Genomic DNA, 16,348 nt, shown 5'->3' with positions numbered 1-16,348 from the left:
CTGCAGCTGTGACCTGAGGCAATGCCATTAAAGAGACAAATGGTGCAAAACAGAGTTTCAACAGCCACTGCTCTACCTTCATCCTCACAATCTTAATCACACACAAACACCCACACACATATGCCGGCCCCAATGGCCCCATGCGTCCAGCAGCTGCTCGTCCTGCAGGGCCATCCCACTCCGGTTCACGTGAACCGCCACAAATTAACCAGTAGCCTCTTAACCTCTCCAGGGCGGGAAATATATCAAGGCTCCACGCACACCCCCTGCTTCACATCAAAAACAGAACTGTAGTAACATGAGCTGTTACCTCAGTGCCATGTGGTAAAACACTGTACATGAAGTGGGAATAAAATATGCAAATGTATTCGTAGATGTATGTATGTATAATTATGTTTAACAGTGGAAACGTGGATTTCTCCATTTGAAGTTAATTAACAATATTCTAAACGCTACATGATACAAGAGCGAAACATCTTGTTCCTTCTGAAGAATGTGGTCACACTTTACCCTCTAAAAAAGTAAAGCATCTTAACGGACAACCAAGTTCAAGAACATTTGACCGTATTACCATGACACATGCAGTTTTACCCGTGTCCTCTTCTCCTCTTCACCCTAGTGTTTCAATACGGTGAGAGGTTTCAATGTCTTTATTCTATGCCAAAATAAAATAACGCGGTTTCACATACAATGCTATACACAACGAAGTCTCCATGAATAAATACAAAGTATGAAGAGGAAGAATCAATACATCAATGCGAGTATTCAAATCTGAAGAAAAAAAATCCTTTAGCATTGCACTTGAGTAGATATTCTTTAACATTGCCCACACTGACAACTTGGCCCTCATTATCACATTATCATTTCAAAACTTTTTAATTTCCATCTCTTTTATCCTCCCCCTCCATTCTCTTCTTTTCATGTTTTTCACACACTTTTCTCTCCAGAGTAGAGTTCAGGGGAGCTGGAGGTTTGCAGGTGGCAGAGATGTTTCTGTAATTCTTCTTCATGCATTGGGGATTCCTTCCAGGCATTTGCATGACAGAAGAGATCTTTGAAAGCAAATTAGCTTCTTTTTAGGCTTCATCTGGCAAAAGCCTATGCACTCCAAGGTCACATCTAATTTGATATGGAAGTGGTTTTAAATATTCATCCATGACCCCCGGTGCTCCCGTATGTACATGCAGCGGGAGCATGGAGCAGTGGCGGGTACCGCCGCCCCCTTGTTAGCTGCTGTCACTGAAAACACAGTGTTCCCAACGCCCGCTTCAGGCAGCCAGGCAGCGACGTGGAGGGATAAACGCAGCGTTCGACTTGAATTGCGACGGGGGGGGGGGGGGGGGGGGGGGGGAGATTCCCAGTTGCATCCGAACAGGTGACACTTCTCAACCCATTGAAGATCGTTTTGCCCCACCGAAGAAGTCATTTGCATGTAAATTTGGGGAGTTGCTTCACAGCCAATTAAAAGCCTGCCCAAGGAGGCTGTTCTTTTATTAATAGTTTAACTGTGTGCAGGGGGGGTTTTACAAGTTCTTGAGGGCACTCGGCACACGCGTTAACATCCCAAAGGGTTTGCAATCTTAAAACCGAATAGATCACCCCGCATATCCTGCTGAATTATTCAAATTGATGTTTCATTAGTTTAAGAATTTTTTAACTAGTGGGAAAATGGCCTTGGTTCTGCACATTTTAAATTAAAAGTACCTATTCTGTGATTTGCTTTACACGTGCAGGAAGGATGTACTGTAGTACTATTGCTATGTGGTTAGTTGATCCGTTTGACCAAATACAGCCACATTGCATCATCTCAAAGTCAAAAAAATATACAACATACAACAAAAACAGCCCGAAGTCATTCAGACGTCAAGGAAATAATCCCTACAAAGGGAATACTGAAACAAGGATGTGCAGTAATGCTAACAGGCCTGCAGCATTGGGTATCCAACTGTGTACCAAAGGGATGGAACAACTAGCCAAGGTTCCTTTCACACACATACTGTACACTGCGACTCGTTGGGAACCAATGTCCTGTTGTTACTTTATTCACATAAGACACTAGAACAAACTGCTCTTAGTTATAACGTACCGGGAGCCACTGCACTGTGAACGGCCGCCCGTCTGCCCACATCCGCCCGTAGTTATTAGTGAAAAGTCACTTTAATGACTCAACTTTCACACTTTAGAGGCTTACTAATGTCTTACTGATGCTGTGACGGTTTATATGGATCAAAGTGAGCTCAAGTAGACAAGTTATGAACCTGAAACACCACTTTCAAAGTCAATAATGCTACTTTTGATTTGTGGTGTGATTATCAACTGACTTTACATCTAGTTGTGTTTTATGGAGCCAGGAGGAAGCATCAAGCTGAAGGAGTATTGTGTATTGACATTACACAATTCGTTGTCTATCCGGCGCCATCCTGAGATCAGTCCGACGCATTCTTCTCACAGGATTCTGGACGTCATCCAGTAACCTATTTCAACTTCACTGACTGTCAAAGGCAGTGCTGGAAGACTGAAATCAACGGAGTGCAGAGTGTGGATCGCTCGGGCAGAGAAATATGGCCAAAGAACCCTCCCCAGTGGGTGAAGGGTGGCATCGTTCACTCTGTGCTGAGAGCTGGATCACACTGGAACACACATTCTCCTCTGCCTTCTCCTTCAGCCACACACACAGACTGTTACGGATTTAAGTAGAAGTGCACACCTAGCGGTGGGAAGTGTGTTACAGGTAGTAATGTTTAGTGTAGAATTGTAGCTTGTGTGATGTTAGAGTGTAGATATGGCATTTGTATGTTAAATGAAGTGAATGCATTATAGTCAATAATAATTTATGGTAATGTAAATCATATAAATACTGTAAACATTAACATCCTGTCACAATGTAATGTTGAAACCCAGGGACGGAAGCTAATTGCTGTCCTTCATGGATTCCTCCCAATTTTTTAGTTTTTTCTCCTGTCGGGTATTAGATGAGCAACTGGATGCAAGACAGCCGAGTGAGGCAAAGTATGGCACCACAAAAGCTGTGTTAAACTGTAATCTTATATGTTGTGTTGTAATTGAAGTGTACTAGTTATGAGATGAAGACAAACTATGTATGCTATGTTATATTCACTCACTGAAGAATAAAGCCAATGTTTCTACATAGAATGCATTGGAAGGTCAGGGAGAGATAAGACAGAGAGATTTCAGGTTTCTGCAACAGATTCACACTTGGGTGTGAAGAGGATGAACCAGGAGGAGACACTTTGGAGGAGAAGCCAATGACATTCAAACGCACCCAAAAGACAACCCACTGGGAGTTTTCAAAGTACCAAACTGAGAGAAGAACTGGTAGAGCTCTCCTGCAGCCGCTTTGATAAGTCACCTTTGACTTGGTCTGAGAATTCTCTATTTCGTGAGATACATCACTGTTCACATTATATTTCACTTTGTAAATTGTATTCCTTATCACTTTGTTTAGTTAGTTGGAATGCTTCAAGCATTCCAAGTATTGTTCTTCTTTTCTTTATTCCGCCATATTATTATTCTATTTCTTCCGCCGCACCTTTCAACTCCTTCACGCTTTCAGCTATTAAGACCATTCAAATATTAAAATGTTCAGCTCATTCAGGGGAGGGGTGCTATGACTTTTCAGCTTTTTAGCTCTTATAATTGAATTAATATAAATTAATATCTTCAACCTTTTTAACATGGTTTCCTAATGGATTAAATTTTCAAATCCTTTCAAAACTTCTTCAACTTTCAACTTTTTCAGCTTTTCCAATCTTTCAGCTAGAGACACCATTTAAACTTTAAAATGTTGACACAAGTCTTAACAATTTTATTAAAAAAACAGCTTGTTGATATCTATTATACTTTTTTCATAACCACTAATTATGTTTCAGTAGTTTTGGGGTTTCTTTCGAATTTAGAGTGGAGTTTTCCGGATGGTCCCGCGATTTAGAGTGAGCGCCTTGTCAGGATTCAGTAAAAAAAAAAGAGGCACTTTTATCTTTACGGCCACAATATTCACTTTTCAGCCTTCATTTAAAAAGAAAACATTAGCCGTGCTTGTGCTGGTTGGACTCGTATAAGTTTGAAATCTCAGAGTCATTTACTTTTTGCGTGAGGAGCCCGATTGTGAGACAAAGTCTGCCCCGAGCCCCATAAGCTTCCATACAAATCTGGCGACATTTAAAAAAAATAAACACAGCCGGTACACTTTTTGTAAACGGCTGTTTGAGCAGTTTTAAAACACACAGAGACATAAAAACTACACTCATGCGTTTGATAGGGTCTTGGGTCTCTCAAAATGTCATTATTTTTTGGCTACCCCATATAGTTTTGCTCCAGGAAGCATTTGTTTGAGGTGTGGATTTTGTCTAAATCTCTTCACTCTCTTCGCCGTGAGCTAATTAGCGACCAGCTGTTGATCTATGGCCATAAAGACGTAGCTCAGGGACGTGCAGGTTTAACCGTGGTTAGATAACGGTACGTATGGACGTGCAGGTTTAACCGTGGTTAGATAACTGTACGTATGGACGTGCAGGTTTAACCGTGGTTAGATAACGGTACGTATGGACGTGCGTGTCGTGAGTTGGGACGGAGACCCGGGATGAGCAGACAGTAAGTAATGTGGAGGCTGGACCGTAAGATATTTGAGACATGTGAGAGCCATAAGTACTAGATTGCTAGCTAGCTATACTGCTAACAAGGCTACTCCCCGCTGGAGACATAAACCGTGGGTGTGACGTTGTTCCTTCGGTGTTGTCATTAAGCTGCAGGCACGTGAGTTTATTTTCTTACGCGAGTGATACTATTAATAACCTTTTCGCGGACCGCAAGAAGGTCCGTAGGTTAATAAGCACGTCAAAAGTTACGGGGAGTGGCGTGACGTTGTTCCTTCGGGGATTGAGCTGCAGATACGTGAGTTTGTTTTCTTACGCGAATGACAGGAGATCGTTTGGTCTTTATTTTACACAACAGAGCGTCAACTTAATATACTATTAATAACCTTCATCGGACCGCAAGAAGGTCCGTCAGTTAATAAGCACGTCAAAAGTTACGGTGGACCAGCCGGGGTTAGGGGGGAGGAGGGGGTTCGCTGGTGGGCGAAACTGCGCACTGAGGAGTGAACAATTGTAATCGAGATGGGGGCTGTAGTATTTGTGTGTGTCCACTAACATTTAATTGTCCAAGTGAAACACGTAGTACTTGTATTAGTCATTGGCGCTGTATGCGTCCATGTTTATTTCACAAAACCGCGCATCTTTATGACGTCATCAAGACATGACGGTTAACTTATCCGGAAGTATCCAGGGGCGTTTCTGATGGGACCGCCACGAAGCTTTCAGTAATTTCTACACTATTTGCAAACTTTTGAGGCACTCACCAACCATGCAAAATGTTTTTATATTTTATTTTGACTTGTTGCCAGGATCTTCTCCTGTCTTGTTTATTCTGTGCACATGGGCAGGTGCCACTGTGTATGGTAGGTTGTGTCATCAGTGTATTAATGAGTGAGAGATGTCATCTAGTATTAAAGCTCTTTGAGTTGTCAGAAGACTAGCAAAGCGGTGTACAAGTTCATTAAGTTTGAATGAAAAAGATTCAGCAATGTTTAGAAGTAATTTAAGCTTTTATTAGTTCTGTATTTTGTCAAATTCATAGAAGCTTCCCCCATTTCTGTTTTTTCCAATTCTTTCAAGTTCGTTTCAGCTTTTCTCATTTCTGTATTTTTAGCAATTTTTAAATGTATTTCAGCCTTTTTTATTTCAGCAATGTTTAGAATAATTTCAGCTTTTATTATTTCTGTGATATCAAATTCATAGAAGCTTCTCCCATTTCTGTTTTTTTGATATTCTTTCAAGTTCATTTCAGCTTTTCTCATTCATGTATTTCAGCTTTTTCTATTCTTTCAGCAATGTTTAAAATAATTTCAGCTTGTTGCATTTTAAGCAACTTTTTGAAATTAATTCCAGCTTTTATTATTTCTGTGATTTCAAATTCATAGAAGCTTCTCCCATTTCAGTTTTTTTGCAATTGTTTCAAGTTCATTTCAGCTTTACTCATTTCTGTATTTTCAGCCATTTTAAAATGTATTTCAGCTTTTTCTATTCTTTCAGCAATATTTAGAATAATTTCAGCTTGTTTCATTTCTGTACTTTAAGCAACTTTTTGAAATTAACTTCAGCTTTTTGCATTCCAACGCATTTTCAGCAGGAAATGCATTTTCTAGTTATTAAATACTTTTTGATTTTTAAAATTCGAGCCAGGTGACTCTTTTGATTCATCGTGGTGTGATCTCCCTCGAGGGGCCTTCAGAACCCAAACAAGACCCTCTGGCAGGGGTGGTGGCACAGGTCCAAATCAAACTCGCTACTGTATTATTGTTGATATTACCACGCTGCCATGAAATAGTGGCCACGTATGTCATCAGGGTAGCAGAAAGTACGGCAGGGGTGGGGCACTGTACCGGGTCCCTGTCCCGAACCGCACACCAGTCGGAAAACAGCCTCCACCTGCTTCACCTGCAGCGGAGTCTGTGCAGTCGGGAGAAACCAGGTCCTGGCTGGCCATAAAGGGGCCACTGTGGCAAGAGTCTCTGTTTTACAACAGGGGCAGAGACGCAGGCCGGCGTCTCTCCGACATGCATGCAGCTCCAGCAGATATTCTTCTGGGAAAGATGGCCACGCTCATTCACCACCCTCCCGTGAATGTATAATCAGACTGATGTCCCCACAAGACTTGTAAAACACGCCCTCACACACAGACACACACACACACACACAGTGCCCGAGGGGAGTTAAGACAAATCTCTTTCATATGTGTCGGTGAGATCCCACAGATATTTAATAGCTACAGCGAAATCACCGGCAACTATGCATTCAAAGTGATCCGCATAAATATGAACACAGAGATACACACCGAGACACACAATACATCGCATATCTGTGTGCATGCATTTAAATAGGAATTTCAGTGTTTGCATTGATGCATATTTTGGCTGTTTTCTTCTTTTTTTTCTTCTAAGGCTGATTTGTGGGCTTGATAACGGCATCTGATACACAAACTGATTATTTTCATGTACACTGTCGGAATCCCAAACATGTGTAACAGAGAGTGGGTGCAAGTTAAAATAGTGTTGGTTATGACGCCCCCGTGTGCACAGCTACGGTCTGAAACGTGATGGGGGACGATATGTAGATTGACTGATATGATTATGTATCCACCGATAAGCAGCTGGGTCTCGCATTAGTCACACAAGGTTCAAATGGAGGGAATGAGAAACGGGGAGTACTCAAAAAATGTTAAGCTGTGCTTTGCTGTGGCATGATGGTATGATGTTGATGGGGGAGGCAGAATCCCCTACTCTTTCCCAAAGGATTTCCGGTAACTGAGACCAACTGCATTGTCAAGACCGAGGTGAAAAAGTTCATTCACGTTTCCTCCATCAATATTCAAACTTCCACATATTTGTCTTTGTTCGGGCATTGTTCACATCCAATGAAGGAAAATCTTAATAATACATCAGGCATTTGACAATATGTCTCTTTCCTCATTCCACCAAACAACAAAAAAGGTTTTACAGTTTTGGTATTGAAGAAGAAGCTCTACCCAATCCAACTCCTTGGGGATTGAGTTAGACCTGATCACGCCCACAGCGTTGGGACTCTTGTGGTCAGCTCTTGCGGCTGAATGGAAGCTAATCTTTGCAGCCGGTTTAATATCCAGTAACTAGAGTGAAACCAGACAAGAGCATCTCATAATCACCCCAATGCTTCAAATTATGATGCGCTACCTAACCATCCAGCATTCGATTTGACATGGCAGCGCGTGTCAAAGCACGCTCGCCACATTTCAAAATAAACCTCTGTCCTTTACGGGAAGTTTAGGCTTAGGCATCAAAACCACACATAGAGATAGGTTTGAGCTCTTCATTCATCTTTGCATTACTTTTTTCCCTCTTATGTAACATTCATTTGTGTGTTCTAATAACTACATTTCCTTTTCTTTTCAAATTCAAGGTAAGCTCGGCTTTCTCAAATAGGCTTTTATTTGCCGACCACGAAGGTGAAACTCTCGAGAGCCTGAGCACACAAGGGACAGATAAAGTGATGGAGGCAAAAGAAGGACAGTAGCTCTTATATTTTTCTGCACTTATTGTGCAAATTCTATACAAGCAGCAGAGTGACAAGGTTGTTATTTTGCCAGACGACTCTTTGAAAACTACGAGAAGACATCAAACATTTTATTGAATTTCCACAAAGGCAGCGAAAGGAAACGATTTTCAATGCCTTGGTCTCTTTTGTTCTTTCTCCCTCTCTGCATCATACAGGCTCCACTATGCTTGTGAGCTGCTCCTCCTTTGTGCTGGACAGAAAAGTGTCCTACAGCGCCCCTCAGAGGCGCTCTGAATACACACAGCCCTTCACTTCTGCTGATACGGGCTGGTTCCTTTGTTCCAACTGTTGGATTGAAACCAAGCCTTTTTGTTCATCAATAACACCAAATGCATCTGCGTGAAACCTAAACAAGAAAAAGACATACAAATTCATAAAAAAGCCTCCATCTGTCACCTATTCAAGCTTTCTTTTTTCATGTTGCTTTCTGTAAAAGCATAAACACAATCCTACAAAGCCAAAGGTACCAGAAGTGAACTCCACAGAAGAAAATCATTAGACGCGTGTAGTTAAGAGTTGATTGAGTAGGAGGTAGCAATTTTACAGTCAGTGAGCATGCAGATAGGCAGGTCGTGTTCTGTGATGGGTAAGAGAGGCAGGAGGGGAGGGGGGGGGGGGGTTTTGGTTGGTATTAACACTGACAAACACTCACACACATGCAAGCATGAAGACACACACACCAACACACACACACACACAAACAGCACTTCAATTGGTACATTCTCTTGATGAGTCAACCATACAGAACCAAATCAGCTTACACACACACACACACACACACACACGCACACACACACACAAAAATCCTGGGGCTCCAATCACATTTTTTTATTCTTGCAATCTATCCATGTTAATGATGGTGCCGTGTTACATACTGATTATATCACTCCCTATATCACCAAGACCTGAGATGAGAAGAAGCACTGTGTGTGTGTGTGTGTGTGTCTGCTTGAGTGGGAGTCAGAACAAGATTGAGGGATACATAGTGGAAAGTCAAAACATTAAAAAAAATGATTAGCCAATTGAAGACTTTTTAGAAGGGAGGAAGGAGGATTTTTATTGAAAGTATGGACAGGTATGGATGTATTTAGAGGGAGATGACACGTGACACCCTTTTGGGAATGATCTATGGGGTTGAACATGCATGGCCCATCTAGTCTTGTTTCCATGGGTATACCGAATCAAATAAAGAACAATGGGAGGGATGGTACTATCACATTATCCCTGACACACGCACACACAGGTAGTGCCAACAGTGTCGGGGACTCCCTCTCTCTAGGGCTCGACACACCAGGCTCCACTTGCCTAACACACACTGTCCTTCTTCCCTCCTTTCCTTTATCTGATTCCCTCCATCAGCACTTTAGCGGCCTTTTCCATCCCCGCTGAGGTTTCCACATTGAATCAAAACCTCATCTAATCCGGCTGTACTGAATCCAGGGGGAGATTCACACATGAATGTCGAGCAGTGAAACCTTGCTCTCTTCACGAGACGAACGACTGAAAACTCTACTAACAGCCCCCCGGGGTCCGCGTCTCAGAGGAGGTGGGTGGGAGCTGCTGCTGCTGCTGCTGCTGCCGCGGCATCGTGACCAAAAAAAGAAACAAATATAATTTGCAGGTCAACACACTGAACATTGTGTTGTCTTTGCCGCTGCGAACACAGCAGATCTCGGGAATCCTTCCCGTGGAGCAGTCAGCTGGGAGAAGGCACAGGTGGTGGAGTGATGTGTGTGATGAGGGAGTGCAGATAGCATTTATTTATCTCATGTTATTCCTACGATTTGCTAGAATTCTGCATAATACATCCCACAGGCACAGCACGGTTATACGTGGGAAATTTCTCTAAGGACCAAGTATCGGTTTTACCAACTGTTGGGGGGCTGCAACTCACTATTTTGATTATCCATTCATTTGGTTCCCCGTGCCATTTGTTCCGGGCAGCTAGTGGCTCTATTGATGGAAATTCTGTGGTGAAATAACTCAATATCAATTTAATAGATTGCAATGGAATTTTGTAGCGATGTTCATGGCCCCCCAAAGGATTCATATAATGACTTTGGTGATTCTCTGACCTTTCCTCTGACAAATATTGTACAGCTAATCTTTGTACCCAGAGGATGTATCCTCCTAGCTCTCAATAAAGTGTGTAGCCGGACCTTTGATCAGCCCTGACTCAGCGCTGTGGTGACGGCTCTGGCTTTGTGATGCTAACTTTCGGTAAGGTAAGGTGTCTGTGGTTGGTGTGCAGCCTTGTGTTCATGTAGGCCTTTGTCTTTGTAGCAGCACCCCAATCAGACTGAGCTCAAAGCTCATTTTTCCAGCAACTTCTGTAAAAAATGCCTTTTTAAAAAATTGCAGTCTTTTATATTGCAAGTGCGTTTCTTTATCTTTATAAACATATACACACACAGGTTCTGTTCTGCTCAGGGCCAAACATAGAAATATATTTCAAAACATAGCTGCATATTTGTAATGATGTGTTTTCTTCTGTCTATTTGTGTTGGAACAGATAATAATCTGGATTTAGTCTACATTCACAGCCAAACCTTACAGCCTGAGGAATTTAGGATCTTAAATGAATTAAGCCTTCAAACAACAAAGGAGTTGAAGCAACTGCTCCCTCGATGCTTTGACAGCATGCCGTAACTTTAGAGACATACTGCTGGATAAAAGCAATGCAACGTAATCTTTTTGCCTTGGTTGAAACAATGTGGTCATATTTGACTACCTGGTAAAAGTATCATATATCCTTTTTCATTTGGAAAAAAAACAAAAAAGCTGAGGAATATCTTCTCTTTTTTTAAAAACAGATGAGATAAAAAGTATCTATCTATGAGAGGAGGTGTGTCCTCAGCTCCAGATAAGATTCACGAAAAAAGAAAGCGACCTCTGCCACCTCGATTCCACTTCCTGTTGTCTTATAAAACCAGGGACGACCCCGGCTCGTCCTTAGTTAACAGTTATCATCTCCTTTCCTCTCTTCACTTTATTGCTCACCCTTCCAACCCAAACTACCACAACAACAATCAACAACACCCCCCCACAACCCCTCTCCCCCGCAGCATCCTCTTATACATTAGCCAAGGGGGACTGGTCCTGATATTTACACAGACCAGAAGACGCTTGCACTCTCGAGGGAGGGGGGGGGGACAGTATACACCAGCGACAGCTTTAAAGACTGATGGGAGATTGCTGCGCTCTCGTATTTAGAGAGGTTATGGGACACAGAGGAAGGCTTAGGGGAAATCACTATATCCTCACACACCGTCCTCTGTCTTACGTTGAGGCAAATCCCCCCCCAGTGCGCAGTTTTTCCTGAAAACGGGATGTGCTTTTTTTTGTAAGGGACTTTGATCAAAGGATAACAGAACAGAAAGATAGAAGTGTAATGGTTTAACCCAAAACACTCTGAGTCCCTGAAGATGAATTATAAAACGCGTCGACCTACAGGATTCCGGTAAAAGGTTAAAAACTATTCATGACCATTCTGTCAGAATTTCGGCGCTTTAACATTCCTTTCAAAACCCATTTACTGTTGCAAACCAACCAGACAAGCCTTAAACTAAATGTGTGCGCATTGTGAGGATATTTAGAGTAGAGATCTAGTGGTGAGCTAAAGGCTAGTGCTACGCTGGTTAACAGCCAATATCTGCAGTCATTTTAGCTAACTACCACATAAGAAAAAACGACGGGAACAACAACTATTTATTTAGTCTTTTAGTTGCAGCATTTTGTCCGTATGTCGTCGATGACGCCGTGACGTTGAAGAGATTGTCTTGATTTGCTTGTAACGGTATCTTGACAATCCATGTCTGTCTTTTACCGTTGCAAAGCTGCAGGTCTTTGTTCACACAGACAGCAGCTGGGTGAATGTGCTTTGTTCTTCAGATAGACCAATCCTTTGCACATCAGGACGGGGGACGAGGTGTCTCCAGTTTGGGCCAAAATCTCTGCAGTGCCGAGACCACCCCGACACAAAACAATCTGTTCAGGTTCAAGACTGGCAGCCCCTTTCTCTAAGACAAGTGTTGCACCGAAGCATTCATAATGAGGCATATGTTACTGTGTATGTGTTCGGATAAACACACAATTCTTCTCCATTTACAGCCGGGATAGGCGGGCTGACAGGTGCATCTGCTTCTTGCAGAAGCGTGCCGCACTGATTGGCTGAGTCAGCACAACCCTCTGGCAGCTACATGGATAGCTGTCCGACCAGCTAATTTAAAACATATACACACAAACACACACGCAACTGCAAATAATAAACATTTTTGATTATACACACACAGATGATGCATATTTACAGTGCACACACACATGCACTCAAAGACAGGAAGGGCTGCTCGTCTCTCAAAGCTGTGTCAAAGGTCAAGAGGGCATATTGAAGCAAAAGGTTCAAGGTGATAGAGAGCAAGAGGCGGATAACAGGGAGGGCAAAAGAGGTATTATGGGAAGAGCCGAGAGGAGCTTGTTACCAGAGACCGATATGTGACGGACAGACAAGGAGACATACAGTATATTGGAAATGCAGGAAAAGACACACGCAGCATCTCAAGTAACAGGGGAGGGTGGAAAAGAGTGGAACAAAGAGGACAAAGAGAAGACATCTGAGCACAGATGGACAGAATGAACCCTTCAAGCTCAGCTGATGTCACATGTTGGAATGGGACAGTCTCTTCTGTCCTTCAGTCACCCGTCCATCCCTCCATCCGCCCGGGCAGCGCCATGCTTCAAAGCTATGCTTTTGGCAGTCACACCACTTTTGGGCGTGATGAGAGCCATTAATTAAGGGTCGAGGATTTCTGTATGCAGCCGCTACTGCATCTCGACCACCTCCGCGGCATCCCAATTACCTCAGGTCTAATGGATGATAGATTTATTAAAGTTAATGAGCCATCTGGCCATCTGTTGAGCAGCCGGAGAAGCACAGGGGACGATCGGCGGCGAGGGCAGAAGTAGCGCGGCAAAAAAAAAAAAAGCCGCAAGGACAGAACCGGCAGGCGCCGGAGGGGGAGGAAAGAGCCGAGAGGGGAGACAAAGAGATTCACTGCCAGCTCTTTTACTGTCTCTCTCTCTCTCTCTTTACCTAGTGTCCTCCCTCCTTCTCCTCCCTCCCTGCAATCAAAAGGAAAGCTCTCACATCACTCTGTGTTTTTTTTCCACTCTCCCATACGTCTTGCATCCTTTTTATGGCGTTCATATTTCAAGTATATGGCTCTATATATGGCGGGTATATATATATATATACGGCATATGATTAACAGCCCTCAACCGGCTCTGTATGTCCAATAAATCATGAACATATATATTTTACAGACTTGTATACTTCTTCGAGCCGGGGATGAAATTTTAATTTCATAAAGCAGTTCTGCTGCGGGCAAGTGTATATTTTTATTTTGTCTCTCAGGAACAGTGTTGGACTGACTGGAATGCTCTTAACTCCATTTGCTGCGGCTTCATCATCTGCGGCTTTTCAATGGCTTCCCAGACTCTGGAGGGCACAGGGTGGAAGTGTATTTGTGTCCGGATATAGCTTTCTTTTGTTAGTGCATATTTGTCACAAGCATGCGTTTCAATAAACAAGTTTCCTCAGTCTGAGACTAACACGTTTATTGTATGCACTGCTGCCAGCAGGAGCAGGCTACACTTTTTTGAGATAGCATTATTGATTCCCAAGTGTAGATGTCAGTTGAAAAGAAATGAAAATCTGTATGACAGGTGTGTACTGCCACCCACTACCCATTTTGTCACATTTATCTATTGGCCAAATACAGCAGCTACCTCCTCGCCGCCCCCTCTATCCAACACCCCATCACAGCCAAAAAGAGATAAAAAACATCTGGGCTGAGATCGCGCAGTAGTTGTAAATGATTGCCTCCAGCTGCTTTTATTCCCAAGCACATGGATCCTATGCGAGGTCAAAAAGTTGAAGTGTTTGAAGAAAAAATGTGAAATTTGGCGTGACAGTGGTATTTCAACCACGTGCTGTGCAATTATTCTATTTGGAGACTACGTTGGACTAACCGGCGCACCAGCTGCGTGAAGGAGGTGGACATGGAACAAAGACGATCCGACAAAGAGACAAGGGACACGCGTAGTTTAAATACAATGGGGAGGTGCGGGTGATTAGACGTGATTAGAGGATTCAATCAGGAGCGGGGCAGACATTGGACCAATCCCAATTTCCCCCCTAAACCCTAAATCCTGAACCCTCAGGGACTTAACTCACATCAACTAGTTAATGGTAGAGTGTGAGAGTGTGTAAGGGCTTGATGTAGTGTAAACATGAAAGGGACAGCACTTTGCAGCCACATGTCATGTCACCATGACAACGTCAGAAAATAGGATTTACAATTCAGGCTGTTTATTCCGTACATTTCACAGGAGGGGGAGGAAAAAGCTGAGAGGGGCAGAGGACACCAGAGGCAGGGAAATAAAAAAAAAAAATAATCAAGAACTATGACATACAGCAAAGATTCCTGTAGCAGCTGGATTCATTAATTAACTAATTGATTGATGTAGGAATATTAGTTTTCTCGATTGGATTAAATTAAATATGTGTGTGTAGAAGCATTACTGGTTATCTTCTCTCAATTAAACGTATCACATAGCTGATGCCAATCAGATGCTGATGCCAATCAGCTAATTAGAGCTCAACATAGGTGCTCCACTTGCTAAATATCTTTTCAATGCTGACGATTAAAGGCCTAACACGAGAGACGAGATTCACGGGTGAACATTTTGTACAAGAACAGTTTGTGTCAATCCTAGCTGGCCGACAGCCTGTCTGTTTTGGCTCGTGCTGCAAATAATCAGGTCATCATGCTACAATCCCTAAATATACACACGACTTAATTTACCGTACTTTCTGATGCGATAAGGCACAAGAGAGCAGTATTCATGAATTCATGATCATTTCTCCAAGAGTGACACAGTAAAATAATGCTGCTTTTGCAATAGGTTGGGCCAACTGTGAAATCCCCATCACAAGACAATAGCTTAGAATAGAGTTCTGTATGATAGCTTTGGAGTTATTAGACACAAACATTAATCAAATTGTTTGGGAAATTAAGTTTTTCGTCCATATTAGCAAGCCTGAAAAAAAGTAAAAAAAGAAAAAATCACATGCCTATTTACTTACACTGGGTGTGCGGGGTTCCCGTGTCTAAAATGTTCCTCTTTAGACTTAACCAGATGTGTTTTTTCCTTAGACTTAACAGCTGCAGATCTTCCTCTTGTGCACACACCAAATTTATTCAAAAATGAGATTAGATTATGGGTCAATAAATGCTGTCAACACACGTCTCTTGTTAATTTCCCAGGGGTTCAGTCTTACACTCATAGCTGTGCCGGTGGCTCAAGTCCTTGTCAGAATGTGGACCATTACTGCTTTTGTTACAGTTTCTGTGTGGACTTCACAATAGTTGTGCAGAACAAAATAAGCATTCTCAATAAAAGTCCTCCGTTTTGTCTCCATTGTCCTACTTAAAGCCGTAAACCTTGACAGCTAATTGGCAGCTGTTATTACATTACATTACATTGCCGTTATCAGAGCTAATTGCTCACAAGCTTGTGTCCACACCGATGTTTTAAAACGTATGTGTTTACATCCGTTAGGAGGTAAACCCAGAGGTTTTTTACACTTATCCGTCCGCGGAGAATTTCTAAATGGATCTGCATTCGGTTCCCTGTCACATTAGATTCAAAATATGTGTTTTTAAAATGGAAAAGTAGTTGTGTGGACATGGTATTAGTGTATGAAAGTTGCTACCCTTAACTTACATTTTCCTTAGTGTATTAACACCGGAATCATTGTGTTGTTATTACCTAATCTTTCATATCTACGTACATAGGGGTTCCTCATTGCAGTTTTTTCATTGGCAACCATAATTCTCTTATACGCTTGACACACAGGAGTTTCCCTAGGCAATAATCTGCAACCTCACTAATAGAAATGCAGCCAGATCCTACACTGTGGTCCTTTAGGTATCATTTTATTCTGACAGATCAGGACCCTTTTCTACTATTACACAGTCACAAGACACTCTAGCAAGATTGGGTTTCCTTCATGCGCTCATTGTTCATGTGTGTTGACCCACTTGCTGAGATGTGTTGCAGTGTCCTACACCTCTGAACTGCTGCTGTAAAGAGCAGCAGTTTTGAAGGTTGGTGATTTC

This window comes from Pungitius pungitius, chromosome 7 (genome assembly GCF_949316345.1).
Source record: "Pungitius pungitius chromosome 7, fPunPun2.1, whole genome shotgun sequence".
Classification (NCBI taxonomy): Eukaryota; Metazoa; Chordata; class Actinopteri; order Perciformes; family Gasterosteidae; genus Pungitius; species Pungitius pungitius.
Note: the sequence above shows the minus strand (reverse complement) of the source record.